The following is a 27,908-nucleotide window of genomic DNA, read 5'->3' as shown; positions in this document are numbered from 1 at the left end:
GTGAGAGGCATATTACAGAGGTCACTGAAATGTATGTAGCGGCCTTTATTGCACGGATTAAATTAGGATGGTTTCAAGATGTTGTTGTAGGCAGTTTAGTGCGCTCTGCAGCATGTATTTGATTTGCGAAGTAACGATGGATTGAGGCGTCAGAAAGTTGGCGGCCTCTGCTGTTTGCAGAAATGGGGAGCACGTATATATGTGAGTGCGATTGTCTCCTCCGCTTTTGGTTCAGTACATTAAATATATGTTGCCATCAAAATAGCTCGTTACCCGATCAAGCATAAAAGTCAAAGCTCTCGCAAATTCGAGAAAAAAAAAACAAACAAAAACAAACGCATTCATTATGGCGGCAGGAAAGGAAGTGTTTGCCGTTGCGATTAACGTTTAGTGACGGATATTTATTTATACTATACCTATAAAGCTATAATGTATAATTTCGTGACGTAACAATGTTGTCAACTCAAAGCAAAATCGCAGCATTTCGCGGCGTATTGCAACATTTTTAGGCGCTCAAGTTAAAGCAGCGAACCAGCCTGATTTATTGTGGTTATTAAGCATCCCCATGATAACTATCACAGGTTGCGTAGAGGATTACGTAGTAATGTCTATAATACTGCCTGGCAACATAGTGCCCTGCTATATGAGACCACATTTATTGAAATTTCATAATTTTCTTCTTTTCCCTCTTTTTTTTGATTAGATAAGGACAGGGCGCAACAATTCTGAACTCCCGTCCACTACATATGCACACTATACACCAATAACGTCGTAATACCTGCAATTTAAAAGTCCTATTGTGTGTAGCTTAATGAGTTCAATGAGGAGGGTGACCGACAGTTTCAAATCGTGCGATCGCACTTCTTGCTCATCTTCAGCAGCAGCGACGTTACGCAGAGGAAAACATCATTGTCTCTGCCTCATGAAACCATGCCGTTAACAATACACGTTGCGCAGAGACGCCGGTGTCGAAGTGCAACTGAAACGATGAGTGAAGCGTTTGTTGTTGTGGCTATAGGAAGAAGGAAACGAAAATGCACGGGCCTGCTACTGGCTCTGTGGCTGAGCCACCTCCGCTGCCTCGTGCGGACAGAAGAGAAAATAGAGAAGAAAGAAAAGGAACAGGGAGAGAAAGACGCGCGCCGCAACAACAGCCATCGTCCACCACCGAAACACGGTGGCGGGTGCAATGACGGCCTACAACAGATATAAATTATGTGACAGGCTAGCCCCCGCCGCAAGCGGCGGTGGTCTACTTGTCCCAGCCCCATCACGTTTCGACATGCTGCATGCACGCCTTTATACCCCTATACTCCACTCCGGACTCGTGAGAAAAAGATCACAATTTTTATTTTCTATCCTAAGGATGATAGTAGCGATGACAATGAAGCTGCAGTTAATGATAATTATAGTGATGGTAGTCTAGCGATTTTCCTTGTACTATCATCCTTGCTGCAGTTAATGGCAATGATGATGGTAGCGATGACAGTGACTCTGCAGATGGTGATCATGATGATAGTAACAATGACGATGCATTTGTAGTTGATAATGATGATAGTAGCGATAGTGAGGATGACAGCAGCGATGACAGTGACAATTGATAATGATGTAGTAACGATACAGTGGGTGTTCGTTTAGTTGATGATTTAGCGCTAGTGATGCGGATGCGAGTACCGATGACAATGACGATGTATTGAATGAAAACAGTCCCGTAAAGTGGCTTTCGCTGTCTCCGCTCTTACGGAGAGCTAAGCGCAGTCTGCAGCCTTTCTTTTTTTTATCCTACAACGTACCATTTAGAAATGGTGTTGCTTTTACAGCTTCCAACCTCTCCTGCCTCCGTTGTTTACTTCTTCGATGCCTTCCTAGAGCTTCACGTTGGCTGTAGCCGCGAGGAATAATGTCGCGATACTGGAATGACAAATATTGATAACTTTACGAGGAGTTCCATTCTAGAGTGAAGCATACAATCAATCTGGAAGAGGCAGTGAAGGTGAAGGCATTACAGTGAGCAATGATAAACGCTTTAGGGCTTAATATGTAGCTTCAAGAGGACTACAATATACGACGAGGAGCCACAGCTGAGACCACAGTGTAAATGCGCTCAATCAAAGCACCTGCTTATCCTCATTGTCAACGGTGTTCTTTTAATGAGACTGAAATAAAAAAAAAAAGACTCGAGAATTATCGTTCATTACCGTGCAACGCCCCAGACGTCGCCAACAGCGAAATCACATCCTCCAAGCGCGCACAAAAATATCCTGACCTTTTGTAATATGTTGAAGGAATATAGACACCAAATGTTCGGTTGCTTTCGGTTGTTGTCTTCCCTGTAATAATCGATCCTTGAAACGTTACCGTACAGGACTCGTCACAAGGTAAACGCGTACGGCCACAAAATAATTTACAATTGAATTTCTTTTCTTGTTATGGTTTTGCCTTCGGCATGCAGTCAAGCGATGTCTATGTCATCAAAGGTCAATATAGGTCTCGTGAGGCAGAAAAGGACGGTGTTTTTCAGTGTTTTGCGGCTTTAATTCACTACTACGCGAAAGTTAAGAGTTAAGAAGTAGCTGCTAAGGCTGTACTGCGATTTTCTCCATCCCTCAAGTGAACTATGACGACTTTTGACGTCATAGCTACCTTGACCGGCTGTTAAAACCGAAATACAGCTGAGCGAAGAAATTATGTTACGAATTATTTTGCGGTTATATTTGAATACCACGGTGTTAACTGTAATAAATAATGTCTCACGCACTAGTAAAAAAAAAAAAAACAACGCGCTAAAATCTATAGGGAACTTTTAAGAATTGAGAGGACGGTTTCCATCCACTCTATAACTCAAAATGGGGCGATGGCTGTCGTTGCGAAAAATGATAACGTACAAATTGGTTCAGATTCTCGTGATTATGAACAACTGTGATTTTATTCCATCTCTGTGCGTATTTCACTTCTAATTGCATTCTAATCTTGATTGTACGTTTTTCCGTTTCTGTCCGTAATCGCTTCTTTCATCCGTTTTTTGCCCCGTCATTCTTGGTCCTATGCGGTGTGCATATGAAGCGCTTTTGTGCTAGCAAGGGACATTACAGGCGTGCTTCTGAGTCACCACCGAGATGATTGATTTCTGGTGATTAGATTCTCGGTGGTGACGATTTCCGCCGGGGCTATAGAGCTTATTCACGTGACGTCATTGCAGCTTTACTGGAAACCATGGAACGCACGAAGCAACATCGAAGAGGGGGGAAAGAGAGAGAGAGGGCCTCCGGCGAATCATGACGCAGCGTCGGTGAAATCCGAGCTCTGGTTGGACGGCGTTCCAAACGGCATCTTAAGTGTCCGACAAATGGACGGCGCGCAGTAGGAATTACGCCGGTAGACCGGCGCCGACGCTTTGGAGACATTTTGTTTTGTGATTTTAGTTTCGAACCTGCCAACGTTATGGCGTCTCCACAATACAGGGTTGCCAAAACTGCCACCAGCTAAACTTGATGGTCAATAGGGTGTATAGTGCGACGTCATCCCCTCGCGACCTTACGTCACTGGGAGCACGAACCACTGACAGAGGATCAATTAATAAGAATGTTCAGGCTTACATTCAGGTTTAACATTCTAAAGTGACTTGACCTATATAAGAGACGACGTGGTGGAGGACTCCGGAAATTTCGACCAACTGGTGTTCTTTACCGAGCACTGAGCCACCGCGTCGTGGAAAACGAAATGCACAATCATAGAAGGGGACACCGTGACCGTGCGAAAGCAGGCTGGCAGCGGAATAGCGACACATGTGGTCGCCAACTCGAGGCTTACGAGAATCACTCGCGTGACGTGAGCTCTTCGGTTTTGAAGCTTACGAGAATCACTCGCGTGACGCTAGCTTGCATGACTTATACGCGAGCGTCACATTGTTATCATCGTTTGGATGACATTAGGCTTTAGGATTAGGAGCGGTATTAAGAGCCATGTTTACTTTTGGCAAAGACAGCATACAATAACAGCTACACCAAACAGAAAAGAAATCATCAACATCATGTCGCAAATGACAATTATAACAATTACCTTTTTCAAATCGAGCATACACAAATTCTTGCCCTGAAAAATTTAAACGCCGTGAGAAGTAGATTTTGGAAAGGCCGATCAGTGATTTTAATGGGATGTTCTCAAGAAAGCGACAAAATAGATATATAAGAAAATCAACAGAAAGAGAGGGGAAGGTGAAGTCTTGTGCGCTTTTTCTTTCCCTCAAACAATCGATATTTTCGCTTGCTTGTTAAGTAGATCATTTTTGTTTCAAAGCTATAAAGCCAAAAATAGAAGCCAAAGCATTTCGTTAAATATGCTTAACATATTTAATGCTAACGCTTACCATTTTACGATTAGTCAAGTCTCAACAACAACAGCAACAAAATGTTTTTCATGGAGGATGCGGGAAAATAAAATTTTACGTGCCATGTTGCAAGAGGTCACCACAAACAACATTAACAACAGGAGAAAGTACATATACCACTTTTTTGGCCGGGGGAAATGACTACATGTATACAGCTGCGCCTAATGTCACGTGTATTTTTTCTCCTTCTTTATACGCTAAGCTCTTATATAGACGATACATTATCTTAAAAAGAAGCCTAGATATTTTTATTTTGTTCTTCCTAACCCTTCAGCATTTTCGATACAAAAAATAGCTACGGACTCGGGATCATAAACTCGGAATAGTAGGGAGTGGTTACACCATAGCTGTCCTCTTATTGGACCGAATTCTAAATTCTTGCTTCAGCGTAACCTCTGCACAATCTCCGATAATGCAGAGTTAGCAACAAGTACTCTGGAAGCTAACGGAAAAATGAAGGATCTGGATAAAAAAAAAAAAAAAGAGTGAGTGGCTGGCCTGCACCGAGGGGTGGTTTTTACGAATCATTTCAAGTCCACACACACGCAAAGAAAAAACAAACAAACAAAGAGGTTGAAACATTGCAGTGGAACCCAATTACATTTCAGTCACAGCGGGCCAAACGAGGAATGACGCAACAATCGAGGCTTGCTTTTGATGAACTACTATAATAATGGTTGGCAAGTTTCTCTCTCTTTTTCTTTTTTTTTTTTTTTTTTTTTTTTTACGAAACACCGCGGAGATATATGGGGGGCCGGGCTTATGGACAAGAGCACTGCATGAAAAAATACGTGGCTGCAGCCTCCAGACAAATTTTAGAATATACACAGCCGCCGCTCTTGACCGTGCATAAAAATGCTAATGTGTGGAGGTTCTCGCCTTTCGCTTCCATTAAAATGAGGCCGCCGCTGCTGCCGTGAATCAGACTCACTAGTTCATGTTCTATCGTGAATCAGATTCACTAATCAGACTTACAAATTCGTGTTCAATAACTGGAGCGACCGCTGACGGCTGCATTTCGATGCAGGAGGCATCCGTGTGCTCTGCGATGCAAGTGTACGTTAATGATCTCTATGTGGTCGAAATGACTCCGGAGCCCTCCACTACGGCACCCCTTTCTCTTTTTCCTCTTTCACTCCCACCTTCCTTACTTCCCCTACGGCGTCCACAGAGCAAGTTTGACGCCGGGGTGGTGGAGTGGCCAGCTACTGTGCCGGAGTACCCGGGTTCAAACCTGACCTTGGCGGCTGCGTTTCGATGGAGGCGAAACAAAGAGGCGTCCGTGTGCTGTGCGATGTCAGCGCACGTTAAAGATGCCCAGGTGGTCGAAATTACTCCGTAGCCCTCCACTACGGCTCCTCTTTCTCTCTTTCCACTTTCACTCCCACCTTCCTCCCTTCCCTTACGGCGCGGTTGAGGTGTCCACAGAAAACAAGTGGGACAGTCACCGCGCTTTTCTCTTCCTATAAATCAATCAGTCAAGTTTGACAGAGACTGCGCCTTTCCTTTCCTGTGAACTAATTATTATTATTATTATTATTATTATTATTATTATTATTATTATTATTATTATTATTATTATTATTATTATTATTATTATTATTATTAACTAGAGCACCATATTAGCGGAAGAACCAGAATAAAGCGCCAAGGGAGTATCAGTGCACCGAACAAGATTTTTTTTTTTATTTATCGATACTCATCTACAAAAGAGTGGATTGTGACTCACAGGGTAGAAATGTTAATTACTTTCAAGCTTGCACGGTCTAAAACCTCTGCTCTTAGATTGCCACCGATGGTGCAGCCCATGTTATATTCACATATGCGTTTTGGCCGTGTTTTGGCTTATAAGAGAAAAAAAAAGTATGTAGTATGCAGTAGAGCACTTAGAAGTGTAGTGCCATTCTTGGTGCGCTCGTTCCCCCGCTGCAGTAGTTTTCTGCACTTCTGTGCTTCTGCGTTCTTCACTTCTGTGTAGCAACTGTTACACATCTACACATCTGGTGGAGGTGCTGGGTGCCTGCTACAATGTGACACGTGAGGGGAAATCTACCAACAGAGCCCCTATCAGCAGATTTCAGCCAGCATAAAAAATCGCGCCTTTTTTGGCATTAGAGGCTTCGGACTTTTCCTGACGTGGCCCTCACTGTGACGAAACTTTTGCGCGCGCTGCTTTCGGAAAAGATCAGAGAAGGCGATGACTTTTAAGGCGGAGACTTCGCAACAATGTCTTTGACGCACGTCAACCCCAGACGCTGGATATGTCCGCCGGGCACCACTGCTGCCTTCTCAGCTCTTCGAACACAAAAGAAGCAGATAGCATATTTATATTTATATATGAAGAGCGGGAAACATTTATTAAGAGAAAATACTGAACTGTTCTTGGAGTCGTCAGTTCAGGAACCCATTAGATGTTGTTGTTGTGACTTTAGGAAGAAGGAAAAGAAAATGCACGGACCTGCTACTGACTCTGTAGCTGAGCCACCTCCGCTGCCTCGTGCAGACAGAAGAGAAAATAGAGAAGAAAGGAAAAGAAGAGGGAGAGAAAGACGCGCGCCGCAACAACAGCCGTCGTCCACGACCAAAGCGGTCGCGGGTGCAATGACGGCCTACAACAGATAAAAATTTGGTGGCAGGCAAGCCCCTGCCGCAAGCGGCGGTGATCTACCTGTTCCAGCCCCGTCAGGGGAGAAATCCCCATTAGATGTTGCTGCCCGCTGTGTCCTCTGGGCCAGTGCCCATTACTGCCCCGGGCTTGAGCTGAACAACTCACTCTCCCGTTGCTCTTGGGTTGGGTGAGGAATTGTATCATCAGTATCATCATCATCAGTATCATCAACTTCATCATCACAAGCCGGACTATACCAACCGCAGGGCGAAGGCCTCTCCCATATTCCTCCAAATAACCAGGTCCTGTGCTAGCTGCAACCACTTGACCCCTGCGAATTTCTTGACCTCATCTGCCCACCTAACTTTCTGCATGCCCCCTGCTACGCCTTTCTTCCTATGTAATCCGATTTGTTATACCTAGCGACCATCGGTTATCCTCTCTTCGCGCTACATGCCCTGTCCATGCCCATTTCTTCTTCTTGATTTCCACTAGGATGCCATCTCGTTATTTTTCTGATCTATTCTGCACGCTTCCCATCTCTTAACGTTACCCCTACAATTTTTCGTTCCATAGCTATTTACGTAGTTCTCAAGTTAAGGATAATCCTTTTCGTTAGCCTCCACGTTTCGGCAACGTGAATGATGCAACTCGTAAGATGCAACTGTTTTATACTTTCCTCCTCAGCGATACCGGTAAACTGCCGGTCATAGTCTGCGAGCACGTGCCAAATGCACTCCGTGTGAATCTTATTCTTCTAGTTATTTCGCTTTCATGGTCCGGATGTGCGGTTATTACCACTTCCAGTGTTTCGCTACCTATTGTAAACTGGGGTGGAATAATATAGCGATTCCAAAATCTTTTTCATTCCCACGGCGAGGACGTCAAAATTGCGTATGAGGTGACGACTGCGTGAACTTACTTCTGACGTCCTGTGACGTCCTGTAACGCAACCTTATTATGTACAAATTCAAATTTTAACCGGCGAATGGCAGAGAAGGCTACGGAATGGAATGGTTTTCGGATGGAATAGAATCGTTATATTATTCCGCCCCTGTTGTTCCTGCCCTATGCTGTTGAGCATTGCCTTAGCCTTCTACATATTAATTTTTAGGCCTACCTTCCTGCTTTCCCTTTCTAGGTCATCAATCATTCTTTGCAATTCATCCTCTGAGCTACATAGCAGGTAATGCCATCAGTGTATCGCAGATTGGTTACGTATTTTCCATCCACCCTCATCCCTAACTGCTCCCAATTTAGTTCTTCGAATATGCTTCTTCTAAACAAGCAGTGAATAGTACTGGGGCGATCGTGTCTCCTTGCCTAACACTTTTCTTTATGCGAATTTTGCTACTTTGTTTATGCAGAACTATGGTTGCTGTAAAGCGTTACAGATACATTCCAGTACTTCAAGATACGGCCCTGATTGCATGCATCCTGCGCGGCTGCACTCCCGACCACAAACTTAGCCTAGTCTGGGTACCCGCCCACGCGGGCAACTCTGGAAACGATGGGGCCGACCAACTTGCCCGAGGATTAACAATCCGGGCGGTCGGTTTCACGCATCCAAACGCACTCGCTGAAGCCCCCCTGACTTTCGCCGAAATTACCAATTTTCACAAAGAGACGCGACGCCTTTTCCCGCCTCCCTATCCAGACCTCTACCGAGTGCAAGCCACCCTGCTCTGCAGATTACAGACACACTCAATTCTTAGTCACTCCAGACTAACACTAATTACTAACGGGGAATACGAACCCGCATGTCTAAATTGCAACAATGGAGAGCCCGCCACCCAGGCCCACATTATAGTGCCTAGAATCTAGGCACTATACCCACATCCTCTGGGGATGCGGAAATAACTCGCCCCGGCCCTCCTGCCAGCTTCCTCTGCGGAAAGCTGGCACCAACTCCATACCAAGCCAGACAGGAACACACAACTTGCACTTATTTCGTGAGCCTAGGATTTCGCTCCCACCTGGAGGCCACACAGGACCCACCTGCCTTAATTCACGACATCTGGTGCAAATAAAGTTGCTTCTCTCTCTCTTCGCAATGCTTGCATGACTGCTGAGATTTGGACTGAGTTAAATGCTTTTTAGTAATCAGTAAATGCTATTTATGGAGGCTGGCTATATTCTGAGCATTTGTTGTTATCACAGTCGTATCAACTGTGGATTATTCTGACAGGCCCGTACCATGCTGTAGAGAGCGGCCAACTCTTCGCAGTAAGGGAAGTGTGGCACACGGCCGTGTTGAGGGAGGGTTGACTCTCGTGCGTAACTGTGGCCAGGGAGTCATGTCATATGGTGGACAAGTTCCGCGGGTGAGTTTGTAATATTGTGTTATATGTCATAGAATGTGACCAGTGGGATGAAAACTTCCGTTATCTGCATCTTGTAGGGCTAGGTTTGGCAAACCTCGGGTCGTCGTATATGTTCCCTGATACTCCCACGTAGTTCAGAGTGTCTTGACGTCCGGCCTAATTGCGGGACTATAACTTTAGGTGTCGATCGTGGCCGAATTCCCACTGCCGTTGTGCTCATTACCGAAATATTACCATCGTCGACTGCTACAGCAGATATTGCCTTGTGGAAATCACACTCCCCCCGCGCCCGGGTGCCCTGTTCTTTTGCCATTTTTACAGTGGAATTCTGCGTTGCTTGTGAAACTCTGTGAGTATGGTGCGCAGGATGGGCGGTACTTGTATTAAGTACTCGTATGGAGTGCTCGTATGGAGTGCTTGTATGGAGTATGTCTTGCTGAGTTACCTTCAAGGCTTTTGAATCCTATAGCATCTTTAGGAACTGCCTTCCAGCATGCGTGTGTTGTCTTTCTCTTTGTCCAGTGATATGTGCCTCAGCTCGCTCCTCCCAAGCATTGTGGATGCGGATACCCATTGCTAAGAGGTTTGTTGTGGATATGCTTACTGGTAAGATGAGTGCTTATTCCATCTACTTGCGAATTAGTACGTCGAGGGAAAGGCGATTGTTCCATAGAGGTGCTTTTAATCTTATCAAAACACTGGGAACGCGCATTGGAATTTTAACTAGCGTTTATTTGTTCAAAAAAAAAAAAGTTAACTAAGGAAAACTGCGGCAGACGGAATTGTGGGACGTATGACGTGAAAAATACGGCACATAGCCGTGTTGGGTGAGGGTTGACTCTCGTATTGTCTTAGGCATTGTCTCCTGATATAGACAGCAGCACACACCTCTAATGGAAATACTCGTGCATCATAAAACAAGCATTGCTGCTATAGTTCATATCTTACGTATTACCAGCGCAGAGTTATTCATTTTTTTCCCCCCTGTACTGTGCGCTCCTTTTAACCTGGCAAAGAGAATTCAGCTGGCTCTGAAATATACGCCCTAGTTTGGTTTGTGGGGTTTACCGTCCCAAAGCACCTCGGGGCTATGATTTGGACCCGTATAGTGTACAGGATTCCAGACATTTCGATCGACAGCGGTTCTCTAACGTGCACTGACATCGCGGAGGCCTTGCTTTTAGCCTCCGTCGAAACACCAATTACGCAGGGATTCGAACCTGCGTAATTGGGTTAAGCAGTTGAGCAACCTAACCACTGATCCTCCGCGACGGGGCTCCGATTACCACTGTTTGATGGAAGCCGGCCACAAATATTTATATATCAAGGATATTAGAGACATAAATACGGCTTCTGCAGCACATGCTGGCGCCATCAGAACACGGGAGAATAATGTTAAGTAAAATATAAGCTGGTCAACTAATTTCTTATAATAAACTTTTCAACTATTAGGCGTCTAGTTCCAACTAGGAATTTGTAGCTAGTCAATATTAATAGCTATATCAGATGTTAGAATTTCTGAAACACCATTACCCTGGAGCCCTGCCGTGGTGGTGCAGTGGCTAAGATGCCTGACTACTATGCCGGAGTTCCCGGGTCCGAACCCAGCTGACGGAGGCTGCATTTCGATGGAGGCAAATTACGAACAGGCTTCCGTGTGCTGTTGTTGTGGCTGTAGGCAGACGGAAAAGAAAATGCACGGGCCGGCTACTGGCTCTGTAGCTGAGCCACCTTCGCTGCCTGATTGCTTTATAGGAAGGGAAAGGCACGGTAACTGTCACTTGTTTTCTGTGGGCACCTTAACCGCGCCGTAATGGAAGGGAGGAAGCCCTACTGAAAAAACTGTAAGGGGCAATAACCTCACATTTTCTCACACAATCTCACTCAATTCACATAAGAAATCACGTACAAGTCGCATATAATTGCATAAGTTCTCATAGTTTCTTGTACATTATCATAAATTATGTACGATATTTTATAATAATGATGTGCACCGTATGAGACTATGCGATTAAATTAGATTTTATGAGGTTATTGCCCCGTAGAACTTTTGGTTTTTCAGTAGGGAGGTAGGAGGGAAAATGGAAAGAGAAAGAAAGAGGAGCCGCAGTGGATGGCTACGAAGTAATTTCGACCACCTTGGGATCTTTAACGTGCGCTGACATCGCACAGCACATGGACGCCTCTTCGTTTCGCCTCCATCGAAGCGCAGCCGCCGAGGTCCTCCGCTGCCTCGTGCGGACAGAAGAGAAAATAGAGAAGAAAGAAAAAAGAAGGAGAGAAATACGCGCGCCGCAACACCCGTCGTCCACGGTCCAATGACGGCCTACAGTGCACGGTAAAGAACCCCAGGTGGTCGAAGTTACTCCGACCATTGTGCAAAAGTGGACAAAGTCGACGGAGAACACTCTTGTGGATTCAACAAGCAGACATCTCTGAAGACGTCCCAAAAACCGCCAAGTAATATAGGGCTAAATAAAGTTTTTCCTCCTCCTCCTCCTCCTCCTCCTCCTCCTCCTCCTCCTCCTCCTCCTCCTCCTCCTCCTCCTCCTCCTCCTCCTCCGTAGCCCTCTACTACGGCTCCTCTTTCTCTCTTCCCACTTTCACTCCCACCTTCCTTCCTTCGCTTACAGCGCGGTTCAGGTGTCCACAGAAACAAATGTGACGGAACAGATACTGCGCCTTTCCCCTCCTGTGCACCAAATTATTATTATTATTATTATTATTATTATTATTATTATTATTATTATTATTATTATTATTATTATTATTATTATTATTATTATTATTATTATTACCTAGACATTCTGGTTCAAAAAGTTTTACTTTCTCGCGTTGTGCACACTCCTAAACTGTAACTCAGCGCCGTTAATCTGTGGCACAACTGCCCAGTCCTCTTATCTGTTGATTTTGAAAAATAAAATGGTTGTTATGCGACCTGTGATGGTCTCAGCCTGAGAGATAGTGGAAAAATGTTTCTGGGTATGGAACGTAGTTATTTTATGGGAAACGACATCAGTGCTTGCACACAATGATAGAAACAGAGTTGCAAAGTTGCTTGTATGACCTAAATATTCTAACAGCATTAACAACACGGCATTGTTTGGTTTGAATGCTGAACAAGTTTATATTACAACAGATATTACAACACACAGCATTAGAACGATGGTTACTGAAAGCGTTAAAATAATATTTACGATACGACACGTAACACTAGATGTCAATTTTTATTACGTAGCGTTTTATTGTAAAATTTACCATTACTGAAGCTGCATAACAATTTTATGACTATTGGAAAGCTTAGTGATATCTGGGTGACAAGAACAAGGTTCTCACCTAATTTTTCGCGTTGCACTTTGGCTTTCTGGATTCGTTTTCTAGAATACTGTGACTGTAGAAATCTTGTAACACAGACTGCAATTCGTGAAGAAATATGCGATTCATCTCGGACTGCGTTCAGTGGTCTCGTAAGCCAAAAACTAAAGTGGCCGTGCCAGTGATTAACGTTATTTGTGGTCACCAAAATTGTATCTTAAGTATGTCTTCTTCCTCGATGACCTTGTATTGATTTGATTTGATTGAAAACATCTTTATTTATTCAGTATTCTCAGAACATGTGGGTGGGCCGCCTAGTCCGGTAGTCCATTGGCTGCTGCTGCTGCGCTGGCCCTCCCCACCAGCCAGTGCTGACGGTCAGGCTCATCGCTGAGCAGAATAGCCTCCCACTGCTCCTCCGAGGGGTTGGGAATGGGGTCAACTAAGGGATTAAATTGGCATTCCCACACCATATGGCAGAGGTTAGCTACCTCTCCACAGTGTGGGCACTGCGGAGAGTATAGTGTAGGGTACCACAGGTGTAATTTAGCTGGAGTTGGGTATGTGTTGGTTTGTAGTCTCCTAAGGATGTTCTCTTCTAACTTATTGAGGGATTTGTGTGGTGTTGGGTACTCCTTTCTGGCTGTTCTGTATGGCGCGAGATTGTCAGCATACACTGCTAAACCTATCAGGTCACGGTACCCTTCATGGTCATTAGGGGGAGACGCCCGGTATAGAAGAGCTCGGGCATGCCTGTGAGCGGCTTCGTTTCCTCCTGGTAGTTCCAGGTGACCGGAAAACCAGATGATTGATGCTTGGTTGGGTGGGTGCTTAGTTAGCAATGACAACCCTGACTTATGAATTAATCCGTAATTGAAGTTGCGACAGGCGTTCTGGGAATCAGTGAGCACAACGGCGTTGGGGTTAGATGCTACAGCTAATGCAATAGCTGCCTCCTCTGCGTGAGTGGGGTTAGATGTTTTCACCGAGGCGCAGTTCACCATCGACCCCGCAGGCGTTGAGACTACAATAGTCATGACTCCATTCTGTGGTCCTGCTGCGTCCACGTAAAGGGTGTTAGTCTGCTTGTCCCATTTCTTCTGCAGGGCTTCCCTTCTTGCTATCCTCCTCTCGATGTTATATGCGGGATGCATATTCCACGGAATGGGGAACACGTTGATGCGTCTTCTCACATCGCGTGGGACCTCTTCCCTCTGGTCAATTGTATAGGGCTGATTAACATGGATCTTCTCGAGCAGTTCTCTGCCGGGTGTTGTAAGTGCGAGCCTATTGAGTTGTGAGAGCCATTGTGCTTCCCACATCTCTTCGAGGGTATTATGTACTCCTAGAGCCATGAGCTTGGCCGTTGGCGTGGAGTTCGGTAGCCCCAGGGCCGTCTTGTAGGCTTTCCTGATGAGTGTCTCCAATTTTTCAATTTCCGACCTGGAGAGGTTAAGGAATGCCGTCCCGTACATTATCCGCGAGATCACGAAAGCTTGCACTAAGCGGATGGTGTCCCTTTCCTTCATGCCATGGTGTTTATTTCGGATAAGATGTATCATCCGGCCCGCCGGGGTGGCGCAGTGGTTACGGCGCTCGACTACTGTTCCCAAGGACGCGGGATCGAATCCCGGCCTCGGCGGCCGCTTTTCGATGGAGGCGAAAAGCAAGGCGCCCGTGTGCTGTGCGATGTCAGTGCACGTTAAAGAACCCCAGCTGGTCGAAATTTCCGGAGTCCTCCACTACGGCGTCTCTCATAGCCTGAGTTGCTTTGGAACGTTAAACCCCACAAACCAACCAAACCATGTATCATCCGGAGGATTTGCTCGGTGGATGTTGTAAGCTTCTCCATAGTGGTGGTGTTCTGTCACCCCTGCGGGATATACTGCCCTAGGATCTTGATCTCCGTGGGTCTCTGTACTGGGTGGCTCTCTATATACACCGAGATGTTCTGTGCTAGGGGTGTCCTCGGGTTCTTCAGAATGAGCAACTCGGACTTTTCCGGCGCACACTGGAGGCCTCTCTCCCTGGCGTACCGGGCCACCGTGTCCGCTGCTGCTTGAAGACGCTCCTCGATCTCGGCGTCACTCCCCGAGTTGCACCAGACAGTGATATCATCCGCATACAATGTGTGTTTGATGCCGGGAATTTCGGAAAGAAGGCCTGGTAGATCTTTCATAGCTAAGTTGAACAAGAGGGGTGACAGTACCGCCCCTTGCGGAGTTCCCCTCGGGCCTAGAGTGATGAGATCTGATTTTATTCCACCGAAGTTTATAGTGGCTTGCCTGGCTGATAAGAAGTTTTTGATATAGTTGTAGGTTCTTGCGCCACAGTTGGTATCGGCGAGGCTTGGCAGGATATTTTTATGTAGAACGTTATCGAACGCTCCTTTCGAATCAAGTGCCAGGATGGCCCTTGTCTGTGACTTGGGAGGTGTCACAAGGAGGTCTTTGTACAAGTACAACAGGGCGTCCTGTGTTGATAGGTGTGGGCGAAAGCCGAATTGAGTGTTAGGTAGGAGGTTGTTATCTTCTAAGTATCTACTCAGTCTCGTGTTGATGACCCTCTCTATGAGTTTCCCCAAACACGAGGTCAGCGATATCGGTCTTAGATTATCCAGTTTAAGGGGTTTGTTCGGCTTCGGAATGAACCGAACCTCGGCTGTCTTCCAGGATATTGGTAACGTTCCTGTAGCCCAATGCTGCTCGTTGAAGCATTCCACCAGCGAGGTCATGGTGTCATCGCTGAGGTTAAATAAGAGCTTCGCTGTTATCTGATCTGGACCTGGAGCTGCATTTTTTCTCATAGCCGCGATTTCTGCTTTGATTTCTTCTTTCGTGAGTGGGATGTCCAGCTCGGGATTCGGCAGCCCAGAATACTCCGGCTGTTCCACGACTTGGTCCGTGCACAGATACCTAGTCTTGAGCTTTTCCATCAACTCTGTGTCCGTACCCGGGGTGGCGTGTACGATCTTCGTGAGCCTGTCTTTACTGGCCGACTTGCTGGTGCTGGGGTCGATTAGGACACGTAGGAGCTTCCAAGTCTTTGACACCCCTATCTTCCCCTGAATACCATCACAGAGCGAATTCCAGTTCTGTCTGGCTAAGGATATGGCATAAGATTCTGCCTTTTTGTTTATCTCCTCTATTCTTTTCTTGAGTTTGCGGTTAAGCCGCTGTCTGCGCCATCTCTTTGTCAATGAGTGCCTCGCTTCCCATAAATGTAGAAGGTGCGGATCGACCGCTGGGCAGTCCTCTGTCGTGCAGACCTCTTTTGTAAAGGCTTTCAAAGTGTGCACCTCATCTTTAACCCATTCCTCTAAGTCGGTAATAGGGTTTGCAGGAGATGTCTGGGCCTTTCTCCACCTGTCCCAGTTCGTAACTCTTGCGATACCTATTTTGCGCTTGCACGAATTTGTGCTTATCTCCAGAGAGAGTATGAAGTGATCGCTTCCCAGGTGCTGTTCGGTATTCTTCCAAATGGCGCTTTGTATGTTCTTGGTGAACGTCAGGTCAGGACACGTATCTCTACTGACACTGTTTCCCAGCCTCGTAGGGTAAGTGGGATCGGTGAGGGTCGATAACCCTTCTTGCGTCACTACTTCTTCCAGTTTTCTGCCTTTTGGTGTCGCTGCCGGGTAGCCCCGTGTATAAAATTTATGACCTTGTATAAAATTTAAAGAATGTACCGTCTTTGCCAAAGGTAATCATGCTGCATGGTTTGCTACTTAGCCCAGCAGTGGCTCGTTTATGGCCCCTCCTTAGTTTCGAAATTGCTTGAAAATATTTTTATTGCCTTTTGGGGTACACTATGGGATCTATTACATGACTCAGATGCAAATCCTGCGGCCTATTCATTTTTAGCTAAGACGGCACTTTTGGACTGCTGTTGCACCCACGACTTCACATCACTTTTATGAGCGACGGTCTAAGGGGCCTACTCTTACTGTTCACACATTTATCCTTCTGTCACGGAGGAACATCCTCAACGCCTTTCCGGACACACTTTGTGCTTCATGCTGGAACATTTTTCAGGTAAGTTTTTTTATGCCATACGTGCATACTGCCATGTTTCTCGTCTCTGCAACGGCTGCAACGACCATAGATACATTAATCACTCTTCCCGGTGCCCCTTCCCAGAGCGGAACGCACCATTAGTCTTTCGGGCTAGGCAAACAAAGGACGCGAATACGAAAGCAACGATCGAGAGCGGACAGAAGAGTTCACCGGCTAACTCCGATTAGAGAACGCGCTCTCAACTGAATCGAAGGAGACCGCAGTGGAGGGCCGGAAGCGGAGTGCAGCGCAAAGCTGCCTTGAAGAGAGAGAGAGAGAGAGAGAGAGAGAGAGAGAGAGAGAGAGAGAGAGAGAGAGAGAGAGAGGGAGGGAGGGAGAGGGAGGGAGAAAGAGATAAAGGTTTAGAAAAAGAGGAAAGACAAAGACCCCTTACTCCATCAGGGTGTGTAGTCACGCTAGGCCGCATTGTCCACAGACGACGACGACGACAATTGGCGCGCGTCACGCCACCTGGCGGGCGTGCACTGAGGTAAACAGCGCGACCGGCGACGCCGTGTCGTGATGCTGCTGCTGCAGCTGCTTTTTGCATTCGAATGTGACTGCACGAACTCGAGGGGGGAGTTCGGCGGCTAGGGCAATGCCTGTGCATTCCACAGCCGGAGATTATTTATACGTCCGGGAATAAAAGTGAGGGAGGGGCCGAGTGGCCGAGGTTAGGAAAGGCAGTGTGCATTCTGCACGGGTATAAAGGTCACGCGACGACAGCATTTCGCTGTCTCTGCCGAGTGTAATAATGGCCAGAACTCTCGCGCCGCCTGCTTTTGAATGGCTCGTCATGAGTTTGAATCGCATCCGCTGCCTTCCGCATTATGTGTCGGGGTGGCGACTATGGCGCCCACCAACTGGTGATTTGTTCACACCATGTTTTTCGTCAGAACAGTTATTCTTTTATTCACCCATGCTGAATAAGAGGAAAGGGATAATAAAGGCCGTGGGTGCTATGCTGTTAACATAACGTAAAGAGCCTACCTTCACACGAAGATGACAATGAAGCATTGTATAATTCGTGTATATACACACCCCCAAACGCACCATGCTTGGCAAAAATGAGACGATAGATAGCCCTTGCGTCACCTCTGAAGAAGAAAAGGTCATGAAACTACGAATGAAAGTTTCTCTAGCTTTACATAAACCTACAGCGTAAGGCGTCCACAGACACAAGTGTGACAGATACTGCGCCTTTCCCTTCCTGTGAACCAATTATTATTATTATTATTAAGGGGTGCCATTAGGTTAAGGTGCCCTATGGGGCTGAAACGTGGAGGCTAACCAAGAGAGTTCTAAAGTTGAGGACAACCCAGAGGGCTATGGAACGAAAAATGGTAGGGGTAACATTAAGAGATAGGAAGCGTGCAGAGTGGGTTAGAGAAATAACTCAAGTTACTGACATTCTAGTGGAAATTAAGAAGAAATGGGCATGGGCAGGACATGTAGTGCGAAGAGAGGATAACCGATGGTCCCTTAGGGTAACAAACTGGATTCCAAGGGAAGGAAAGCGTAGCAGGGGGCGGCAGAAAGAGGTGGGCGTATGAGGTTAAGAAGTTCGCAGGGGTCAAGTGGAGGCAGCTAGCCCAGAAACAGGTTAAGTGGAGAAATATGGGAGGCCTTCGCCCTGCAGTGGATGTAGTCAGGCTGGTGATGATGATGATGATGATTACGTGTCTCGGTATACGGATAATAAACAAACAATTTTGCCGACTACTGTGCCGGAATACCAGGGTTCGATCAAGACCGCGGCTGCTGCGTTTCGATGGAGGCGAAACGAAGAGACGTCCCTTGTACTGTGCGATGCCAGCGAACGTTAAAGATCTCCAGGTGGCCGAAATTGATGCGCAGTCCTCCACTGCGGCTCCTCTTTCTCTCTTTCCTCTTTCTCTCCTACCTTGCTCCCTTCCTTTACGGCGCGGTACAGGTGTCCTCAGAACAAGAGTGGCAGATACTGCGCCTTCCTGTGAACCAATTATTATTATTATTATTATTATTATTATTATTATTATTATTATTATTATTATTATTATTATTATTATTATTATTATTATTATTATTATTATTATTATTATTATTATTATTATTATTATGGAGAGGGGGAGCCTAAATTACGTAGCTCGGACATTCCGGGGAAGAAAATCTCGGGCAGAAGCGTTTGGACGCTTGTTTCCGTCAACTGCCTGGTCACCTCGAATCCATATCAGCTTCGTCCATGCAGCTGAAGTTGCAGCAGTGACAAATTTTACGGGTTCGCGGCGTGATATCTGCTACGCATATAGTTTATAAGCCGCCTGGGAATCTGTAACAATGTATTTCGAAGCGGAGTACGTCGCAGCTAAGGCTGTCTCCACTTCCATCGGCAGTGTTTCTCCAACACGAACTGAAACCACGTCCACGACTTGAATTTCGTGCACCACTAAGATTGTTGATATCCTCTCTACAGGACCCGAAACATCCACGATGAAGGCTGCTTCTCTTGAATGAATGAATGAAAAACTTTATTTACACAAAGGGAATTCTCCCGGCGTATAGCAATCGTTAAATAGCGCTCGCCACTCGTCTAGCATGATGACGTTCCGGGTGCATGTTTTTGGGTAGCGGAATCGTAAGGAATTTGTTCTTCCACTCTGGGCATATATTTTCCCAGTCGAAAAAAAGTACCGAACTGTGTCAAAAATACGACAAAATATCCTGTACATCTGTCGTAACCATCAAATTTTTCTGTAGTTCTGTAGTACTTTTCTGTAGTTCTGCAGTTTTTCTGTAGTATATTTCTGTTGTCTGTAGTTCTGTGGCACTTTTCTGTTGTAACTACTGAAATTTCTGATGTTACTACAGAATGTTCTGTTGTCACAACAGGTTTCCTGTCAAAAACCGCACAGAAATTCCGTCGAACCATCAGAAAATTGTCTGTAGTTTTTTCCGACTGGGAATTCTCCTAGCCACTTGTTGCGGAAAGCATTTAAATCTTCGAAAACCTTGCGGCCTATCTTGGTGGGAGTCAGTCGCATTACCTGGTTTGTATGATGGGCGCGCTAATCAATTCATCAGTTGTATTGTGTACCGCCAGGTGTAACTCGCGCTTCGTAGATGTTTTCATGGGTAGTCCGATTGCCTTTTTATCATAAGGGTGACTTGCTCGCACATCGTTCAGATCTTGGTGATTGCTGCGTTTACGCCCTTGTTGATAAACAGTCCGCAACCCCGTGTTGTGTACCAATATTTCTAGTGGTGAAGTATCCTCCTTCCCGCGCAGAACAAGGACCTCCAACTTGTCCGTGGAATAGCGCAGTCCGCATTCTTTTGCATGATTTTCAAGCATAGTAATGACAGTCTCGTGGAAGGTCCCCTCCATTTGTACTAATTTGTCCTTCGTTGTCCATATGGTTGCGCTATCCGCATGAAGATCGTGGTGGATTCCCCTCATAGCATTAAGTTCTTCCAGCAGGTACACGAGGGCAACGTGAACAGCAGTGGAGAAAGGACCGCTCCCTGAGGTATCCCCTCTGTGCCCGTGAGCATCGGTTCCAACCTCGTGTCGCCAATCTTGATGTGCACTTGCGTGTCTTGCATGAAAGCCCTGATGTAGCTAAATGTACTTTTTCTTCATCGAATACCCTGTAGATTTTCAAAGATCTTGTGGTGGTCGGGAGGAGTGAAGTTCGAATCACATCTGTGATTTTGTTTTTCAAATTTTTTTTTTGTTTAAGTTGTCGAAAGTCCCTTTAAGATACAGCGCCAGTATGACCGTACTGTTTGTTGCGTTTGCACGGGGGATCGACAATATTCCTCTTCAGTTGCAGTGACACGTCCTGTGGCTGAAAAGGTAACCTAAACCCGAACGTCATGTAAGGCATAATATCTTAGTCACCAATATACGATGAAAGCTACATTTGTACCGCCTTCTTGTCAGTGCACTATAAGCCTAGGTGGTCGAAATTTCCAGAGCCCGGTGTCTCTCATAGCCTGGGTTGCTTTTGTGCCGGAAGAAATACACACATGATTTCGTAACAAAGTTATGACACAATCGTTTTATGTGCAGCGTTCAGGCTGGTGCCATACCATTTCGCTTGCAGTTTAGCCTCAACCTGCTAATTGTGAGTGAGGGGGCTGGGGCAGGTAGGTCACCGCCGCTAGCGGCGGGGGCTGTCTTGCCACTGAATATTTATGTTCTAGGCCGTCATTGCACCCACCACCGCTTCGGTGGTGGCGGACGACGGCTGTTGTTGCTACGCGCGTCTTTCTCTCACTCTTCTTTTTTCTTCCTTGTGTATTTTCCCTTCTGTCCACACGAGGCAGTGGAAGTGGCTCAGCTACAGGGCCAGTAGCAGGCCCGTGTATTTTATTTTCTTTCTTCCTACAGCCACGACAACAACCTGCTAGTTAAGTTGGAGGCTAGTTTGCGATATGGGTTCGAACCGAAGGCATGTGTACCACCAACTGCATGCCGTTTGTTGCAGTAGATGCAGGTGTCCACCGAGAAGTGAGACAGATACAGCGCTTTGCTTTGACCAAAACCCAAACCAGGCCCGCCGGGGTGGTGCAGTGGTAAGACGCCCGACTACTGTGCTGGACGATCCCGACCGCGGCGGCTGCGTTTCGATGGAGGCGAAACGAAGAGGATTCCGTGTGCTGTGCGATGTCAGCGCGCTGTAAAGATCTCCAGGGGGTCGAAATTACTCCATAGCCCTCCACTACGGCTCCCCTTTCTCTCTTTCCACTTTCACTCCCACCTTCCTCCTTTCCCTAACGGCGCGGTTCAGGTGTCCACAGAAAGAAGTGTGACAGACACTTGGCGCAGTGTCTTAATATAATAAGACATTTAAAACTTTTCCGAACTCCGTGCCAGCGTCTGGTTCCCAGGAAAGGAAAGGTGCAGTATCTGTCACTTGCTCTGTGCACACCTGAACCGCGCCGTAAGGGACGGGAGGAAGGTGGAAGTGAAAGGGTAACGAGAGAAAGGGGGCCGTATAGTGGAGGGCTCCGGATAAATTTCGACCACCTGGAGAGACAGTACACGGTCGCCACTTCGTTTCGCCTCCATCGAAACGCACCCGCCGGCGGTCGGGTTCGAACCCGGGAACTTCGGCACAGTAGTCAGGAGTCTTACCTCTTCGCAACCGCGGCGGGGGCGCAGTGGTAACAAACAAACAGTGGTAACAAAAAAAAAAGATATGATGCCTCAATGTTAGCGAGAACGCATACCCATTTCCTGGACGATTGAAGCTATGATCATTCGATTAGTGTTCATGCACTTTGTACGAATAGCATTAATTAACTACGTATGACACAGAATGAATGAAATTAAAACTTAGGGGTTACTTATTGCTATTTCTGTGTCGGGCGCGGCGCAGAAATGTGCATTGCCAGTCCCGCTTCTTGAAGGACGCTAGAAGGAAAAGATGCAATTCTTTTATTCCACGCGAGACCGTCGTAAAGCATTGTCGCTCTGAGCTGCGGAGAGCATTCATACTGCTGTTGAACGCTCTCCCGATGGCTTCAAGGGAGAGGCGTGCACCGTCGCTTTCTCTGTTGGCCGAGGTGGGAAGAAGAATCTCGCACCAACACGTCGGCGACTGCCGGGGACAGTCTTGAAAGACTGGCCTGGCGTGAATGCAGGCCGTATATAAAGCGAGCCGCGTTTCTTACTGGGTGAGTGCTTCGACGCCTCTATTGCCAGCGCCCTGGTCACGACCCACTTCCCCTGAAAGGCTTCTTTTACAAAATAGCCGCCGCACGTGACCCAGGCGTTTCAGCGTTTCGTTTACGCTAACCTTCTAGTGCTTAGAGCACCGTGACTAAAAGCAGGTTTGCTCTCGATTGAGAAGCATTCAGCGTCATCTTGTGGGGTGCGTTGCTAAACTTGCTACGCGGGGGAGAAGAATTCTCGGTGTACTGAGAAGAACGCAGACATGAGAAAACGAAGAAGCGGACAAAGGCAAAGGATGACGAAAAGGCTATGCAAGCACGGGCTGATAAGCAGATTGTTATCATTTGGCGCCACCATCCTTGGGCACAGTCACCGGTCTGTTTTTACCGCCATGCAAAATTTTTGACTGGACTCAAATCGTTTTCCTTGCTAAATATTTAAACATCACTTGTTCTACAATTATAGTGTCAATCTCCTGTGAGTGTTACCACTTTTCATTTTATATTTCACTTATTTCCCGTTTTGTTTCCTCTACCCCTCAAATCATTTTTTTATGCAAGTATATTAAAAAAAAAAATTCTGTGCTACCCGATTCTTGGCCGATCCCCCTCTGTGGGTATGTGCCATAAGTTATTTGGACAACAACAACAACAAGCAGATAGGAGGCTGGAACGGGCGTGAGATAGGGACAGACTTTAGTCATATCTGTGGTGGGTTGTAGACCTTTACCTCTTGTTTTCCTCTTCTTTGTATTCGTGCAGGTACGCGTGTCAGACCCTGGACAGTAACCGTGACACTTCGGTAAAAACAAAAGCAGTCGCAATGTGGTCGCAATCTATGCGGCATTGTTCGAGAGATGCAGCCTTTACAAAAAAGATCTGGCCCGATATTTAGTGCGGCTGATGACAGTTTCGAGTTCACTAGCAACACTAAGGTCGCATTTGAACTTCCTCCCAGTCCTGTGAAACACTATGGGGCGTACTTCTCACACCACCCCTTCCACGTATACGAGACTGGGCATTGTCACGTGCTTATGACGACAGGCATTGATTCTAAAGAAAACCTTTTTACTAGGCCCGCAAGCAGACGACTTTGTGGCGGCAACAATAGCAACATGCATGCTATTAAATCGAGTGTTTAACAGACACTCTTTCTCGATCGCAATTAGTTTAAAGGTGACAAGTTACCTTCGAGATTAGGCTGCATAACACGCCGAAAAGCAGTCCGAACAGAGTAGATAGTGTAGCTCGAGATCACGTTTGTTCCAGAGCGGTCTGGTCTCGTATTTCACGACACCATGTAAGGAAGGGTGGCAGTTCCTGGACGGGGCTGGGACGGCAGGTCAACGCCGCTTGCGGCGGGGACTAGCCAGCCACCAAATTTTTATCTCTTGTAAGCCGTTATTACACCCGCCACCGCTCAGGTGGTGGACGACGGCTGTTGTTGCGCCGCGCGTCTTTCTCTCCCTCTTCTTTTTCTTTCTTCTCTATTTTTTCTTCTGTCCGCACGAGGCAGCGGAGGTGGCTCAGCTACAGAGCCAGTAGCAGGCCCGTGCATTTTCTTTTCCTTCTTCCTACAGCCACAACAACAACAACAACGACACCATGTAGCAAGGCTGAGTTTGAGAGACGACAAATAATACGAGAAAAGAAAAAGGTAGCCATGTGATTCTTTTTGCATTTCTCGGGTTTTCGTCGCATTGCGAGAAAAAATATACACGTGTGGCTTTCTTTATCGCAAATTTTGAAGTGATGTTGCTGAAGGTGCTCTCTAACTCTGCAAATACCCGCTATTGTCTGAAGTCAATAATCAGTAATCTAGAAAAACATACGCAATTAGGCAATTAAATTCAAAACGTTACATGTGATGCGCAAGACGGATGGCAGTTGTATGCAACTGGTTTCTCTCGCCTGCCTAAAATGTTAAATTCTTTTATAGCTCTTGACTCAAATTAGATGGCTAATTGGCCGGAATCTTTTGCATAGAACTACCGGTTAAATTATAACTATGGGGCTGACTCCAAAGAGACCAAATATTGTCTTTTCTTCTTAGGCAGCGCTTGCGTTCGATCCCAGCCTGATGGTAATCCTGCCTGATATCGCTATTGATGACGTTATTGTGGCTTTGTTTTTCGTTCTCAGTATATTCTATACTTACTCTTGTTCCATTCTCCGAACATTCGTGTTTATTATTGTTATTATTATTATTGTACTACTACTACCATAAAACCAATCGCAGAGCCTGTAGGGGCCAAACTATCTTTTCAGGCTTCTTTTATTAAGTGAATTGCTAGTGCGATGTGAATACGCCTAGATATCCATACGCCTTCCGCACGCTTTCAATGATGTGCATTCCGTTTGTTCTCCATGCATTTCTGCTGCCCGCATAAACCATATGGCCTCCGTACGTTTTCTATGAGGCACGCGCAAAGCCCGCTGAATCCAAATTGGGCCAGACAGAGAACACACATGACCTCACGGACGAGCAAGCAAACAGTACGCATATCTTCTCGCTTCCCCGGCTGACGGCAGCACGAACGTCATATCAAGAGGCCACAATACAGAAAGAAGGTCCAACTCCGTCGGCGCTGGGGTCGAGACGAGGATAATAGTCCATATGAATTGTGTGTGTTTCATATGGCACGAGTCATACGGAAAACACGCGGTTTCTACTCGACCTCCCGTACGAGGCGCTCGGAAAAATATACAGGACCTCGCAACCAAACAAGCTCGTACGTAGTACGCGTCTCTTCTTGGCCTCCCAGCTGGCGATAGCACGAGCATTATACGAGGAGCCCATAATACGCTAGTAGGTCTCCGTCCGAGGCAGGGGGTCGAGAAGGGGGAGCCACTGCCGGCGGGGGTAAAGGTCACGCGAGGCCGTCTTAGGCCCCGGCACGCGTTCATTAGGCGTGACCTCCGGTGGCGCCCCCGCTGCTCCGTGTGCGCGCGTGAAAGCGTATCACGGTCGCCATTAAGACGCAGAGCCCCCACTGTGGCCGGCTCGCATTGACGTCATACCACGGGTGGACCGTGGCACGCGCCTGCTTGGGAGCCGGATAACTTATGTGCAGCGGCTCGCGCGGGCGTAGGCGGCAAGGCGCCCTCTTTCCGATAACTCTTGCAGCGCTGCTTGCTTGGGTCTCTGTCAAGTCTCTCCGCCTATAGGAAGTCTGCGCTTAAAAGTGTACTCAAATAATGTTTAGCTTCGGCTCCATGTTTCAGTGGTAGTGCTGAGTATTGATTCGTACCGCACCAGTGCTCGCTGAAGGAGAAAAAATGGGAGCCTGACGCCAAGGCTTGGGGAAAAATAGAGGAGAAGAAGGGGGCAGTGAGCTGTGGAAATTAAAATAAGGACACCATGCCTCAAATAAGGTTAACGTTATTCCGTTATTCCAGATAACATCGAAATGATATGCATTTTACCCGAACATGCGATAGGGGATTAGTTAATCAGGTACCAGGGCACTGTAAGAGAGGGGAACGTAGCAGAGGACGGCAGATACATAGAGGCCGTTTTAAGGAGAAAGCCTTTAATAGCTCATGCTGTCGTGGACAAAATGTGTCCCGCTTTTGCGGCATTCTGATTGGCCGAGACGGGATGACGTGATAGAGGTCTCGACCAATCATAAAGCACCACCACAGTATGCGCGAATGCGTGCCTTATATGGCCATATGTCAATCAATTATCCATTACTAAATAATAAACTAATTAGTTACCAATGTATGACTAATTAACTCGTTATTTAACTAATTATGATTAATCATTCACCGAAGTAATAAATAATTGCATTTAATTAATTAAATAAATTAGTACCAGTTGCGTAGCAGAATGCGGTACTCAGGCTTTCGCCTTTCATTACTTTAGTCGCTAAGTCACTCGTAATTTTTGTAACGGGGAGGGGAAAAAGTGAATTTGCTGGGATCAGGTGGCTGGAGCTAGCAAGGTCAATTACAGGTCATTGGGAGAGGTATTTCCTCTGGCGTGGACATAAGCGGGCTGATGGTGTTAATAGTCTCACAAAGAAAGAACTAATCTTGCGAAACCTGCAGACGGGCACCTTCCCAAACTCGTATATCCTACACAAATGGCATCCTGTAGTGCACTCTTCCAAATGCAAAAACTGTGAAGGCATAGCGATCCCAAATCACATGCTCTGGGCTTGCCTAGCACTAAACGGGATACATGGAGATAAAGAGTCACGAGAATCCTCCCTTCACAGCCAGGAAGAACAAGCCCGCCAAAAAAGTAATCCGTCAAGCCCAGGCCGCCGGAAGCCAACTGATTCCTGCCGATGTATAGGGGATAGATGGACGGTGAAAGGGGGAGCTGTGTCTCAACCGATCATCCATACTCTCTGACGGGGGCAAATAAAGTGCTCTCTCTCTCTCTCTATCTCTCAATAGTGGCAATTTAGATCAGACCAGTATTCTTCGTTTCATACTGTCGATATGAGTATCCACCCCGGCCAGTACTGGATACCACGACCGCGTGATCGGCAACAGAGTGCATTAGCCACTGACCTGCAACGCATGGTGCTTGACAATAATGTCCGCCACATGATTCGTGATAAGGGCGAAGTTGAAATAATACGGCACTGCGAGGGGTCATTTAAAGAGAAGCGTGTACACGGTAGATAAGAAGAGCTGTTTTCCTGTGTACTGCGCCATAGAACCTAACCTAACCTAATCTAACCTAACCTAACCTAACCTAACCTAACCTAACCTAACCTAACCTAACCTAATCTAACCTAACCTAACCTAACCTAACCTAACCTAACCTAACCTAACCTAACCTAACCTAACCTAACCTAATCTAACCTAACCTAACCTAACCTAACCTAACCTAACCTAACCTAACCTAACCTAACCTAACCTAACCTAACCTGAAAACGCCGCTGCCGTATGGGTTGTGCCTATGCGCTTCGTACCGTAAGGCTATGTTCGTACATAACAATTATATTGACAAATAGTTAAAATGGCTATGCCCTTTGCATTTATGACTGTGATATTCAAACCACTCTCCCTTTTCCCCCGCATCACTGCACCGTACTAGGTTAAGCTGTTTAGTCGTCGTGTTGGTTTTTCCGTGCACTTTGTCGCTGTGCTGTTTATTGCCTATGTCGTTTTTTTTTTTCTGGTGGGTGTTGTTCTGGCGGGTGCTGTTCTGTCGTTGTTTGGTGTCTCCCATCAACACAACACAGCCTTAGGCTGCTTCTTTGCTAGCTTATAACGACCGGTGACACGTTGTCATGCACACGTCAATGCATTTTAGAGCCAGATTTTTCTATCTGGTAGTAATAGTGGGCTTACACCCTTAATTTCAGAGGAACCGAAGGGTATTCTTAAAAAAAAAAAAAAAAAAAATAGAAAGGTACAATAATATGGAGCGAAAGCATTAGGTGCGGGTGACCGTGCGTTCTTCTTTTTCTTGTTGTTGTTGTTCTTCTTCTCCTACTCTTCTTCTTCTTCTAATTCTTTTTTAATCCTTCTTCTGTTAGACGCAGCGCTGGCTCGGGGACCACGGACACGGCACACAGCGACGAGCGGTTAGACCTAGC

At 46.4% G+C, this 27,908-nt stretch overlaps 1 long non-coding RNA gene across 1 annotated transcript; it reads left to right on the top strand.

Moving 5' to 3' along the window:
* The first annotated feature begins 57 nt into the window (after positions 1-57).
* Positions 58-27,908, top strand: LOC146173494 (uncharacterized). Its single transcript, XR_014702305.1, has 3 exons — positions 58-201; positions 9,842-9,925; positions 27,849-27,908. It is a non-coding gene; the product is annotated as an uncharacterized LOC146173494 (long non-coding RNA).

This window comes from Amblyomma maculatum, chromosome 11 (genome assembly GCF_055883805.1).
Source record: "Amblyomma maculatum isolate TAMU_Amacu chromosome 11, ASM5588380v1, whole genome shotgun sequence".
Lineage (NCBI taxonomy): Eukaryota > Metazoa > Arthropoda > Arachnida > Ixodida > Ixodidae > Amblyomma > Amblyomma maculatum.
This window is presented reverse-complemented; position numbering and strand designations above follow the sequence as displayed.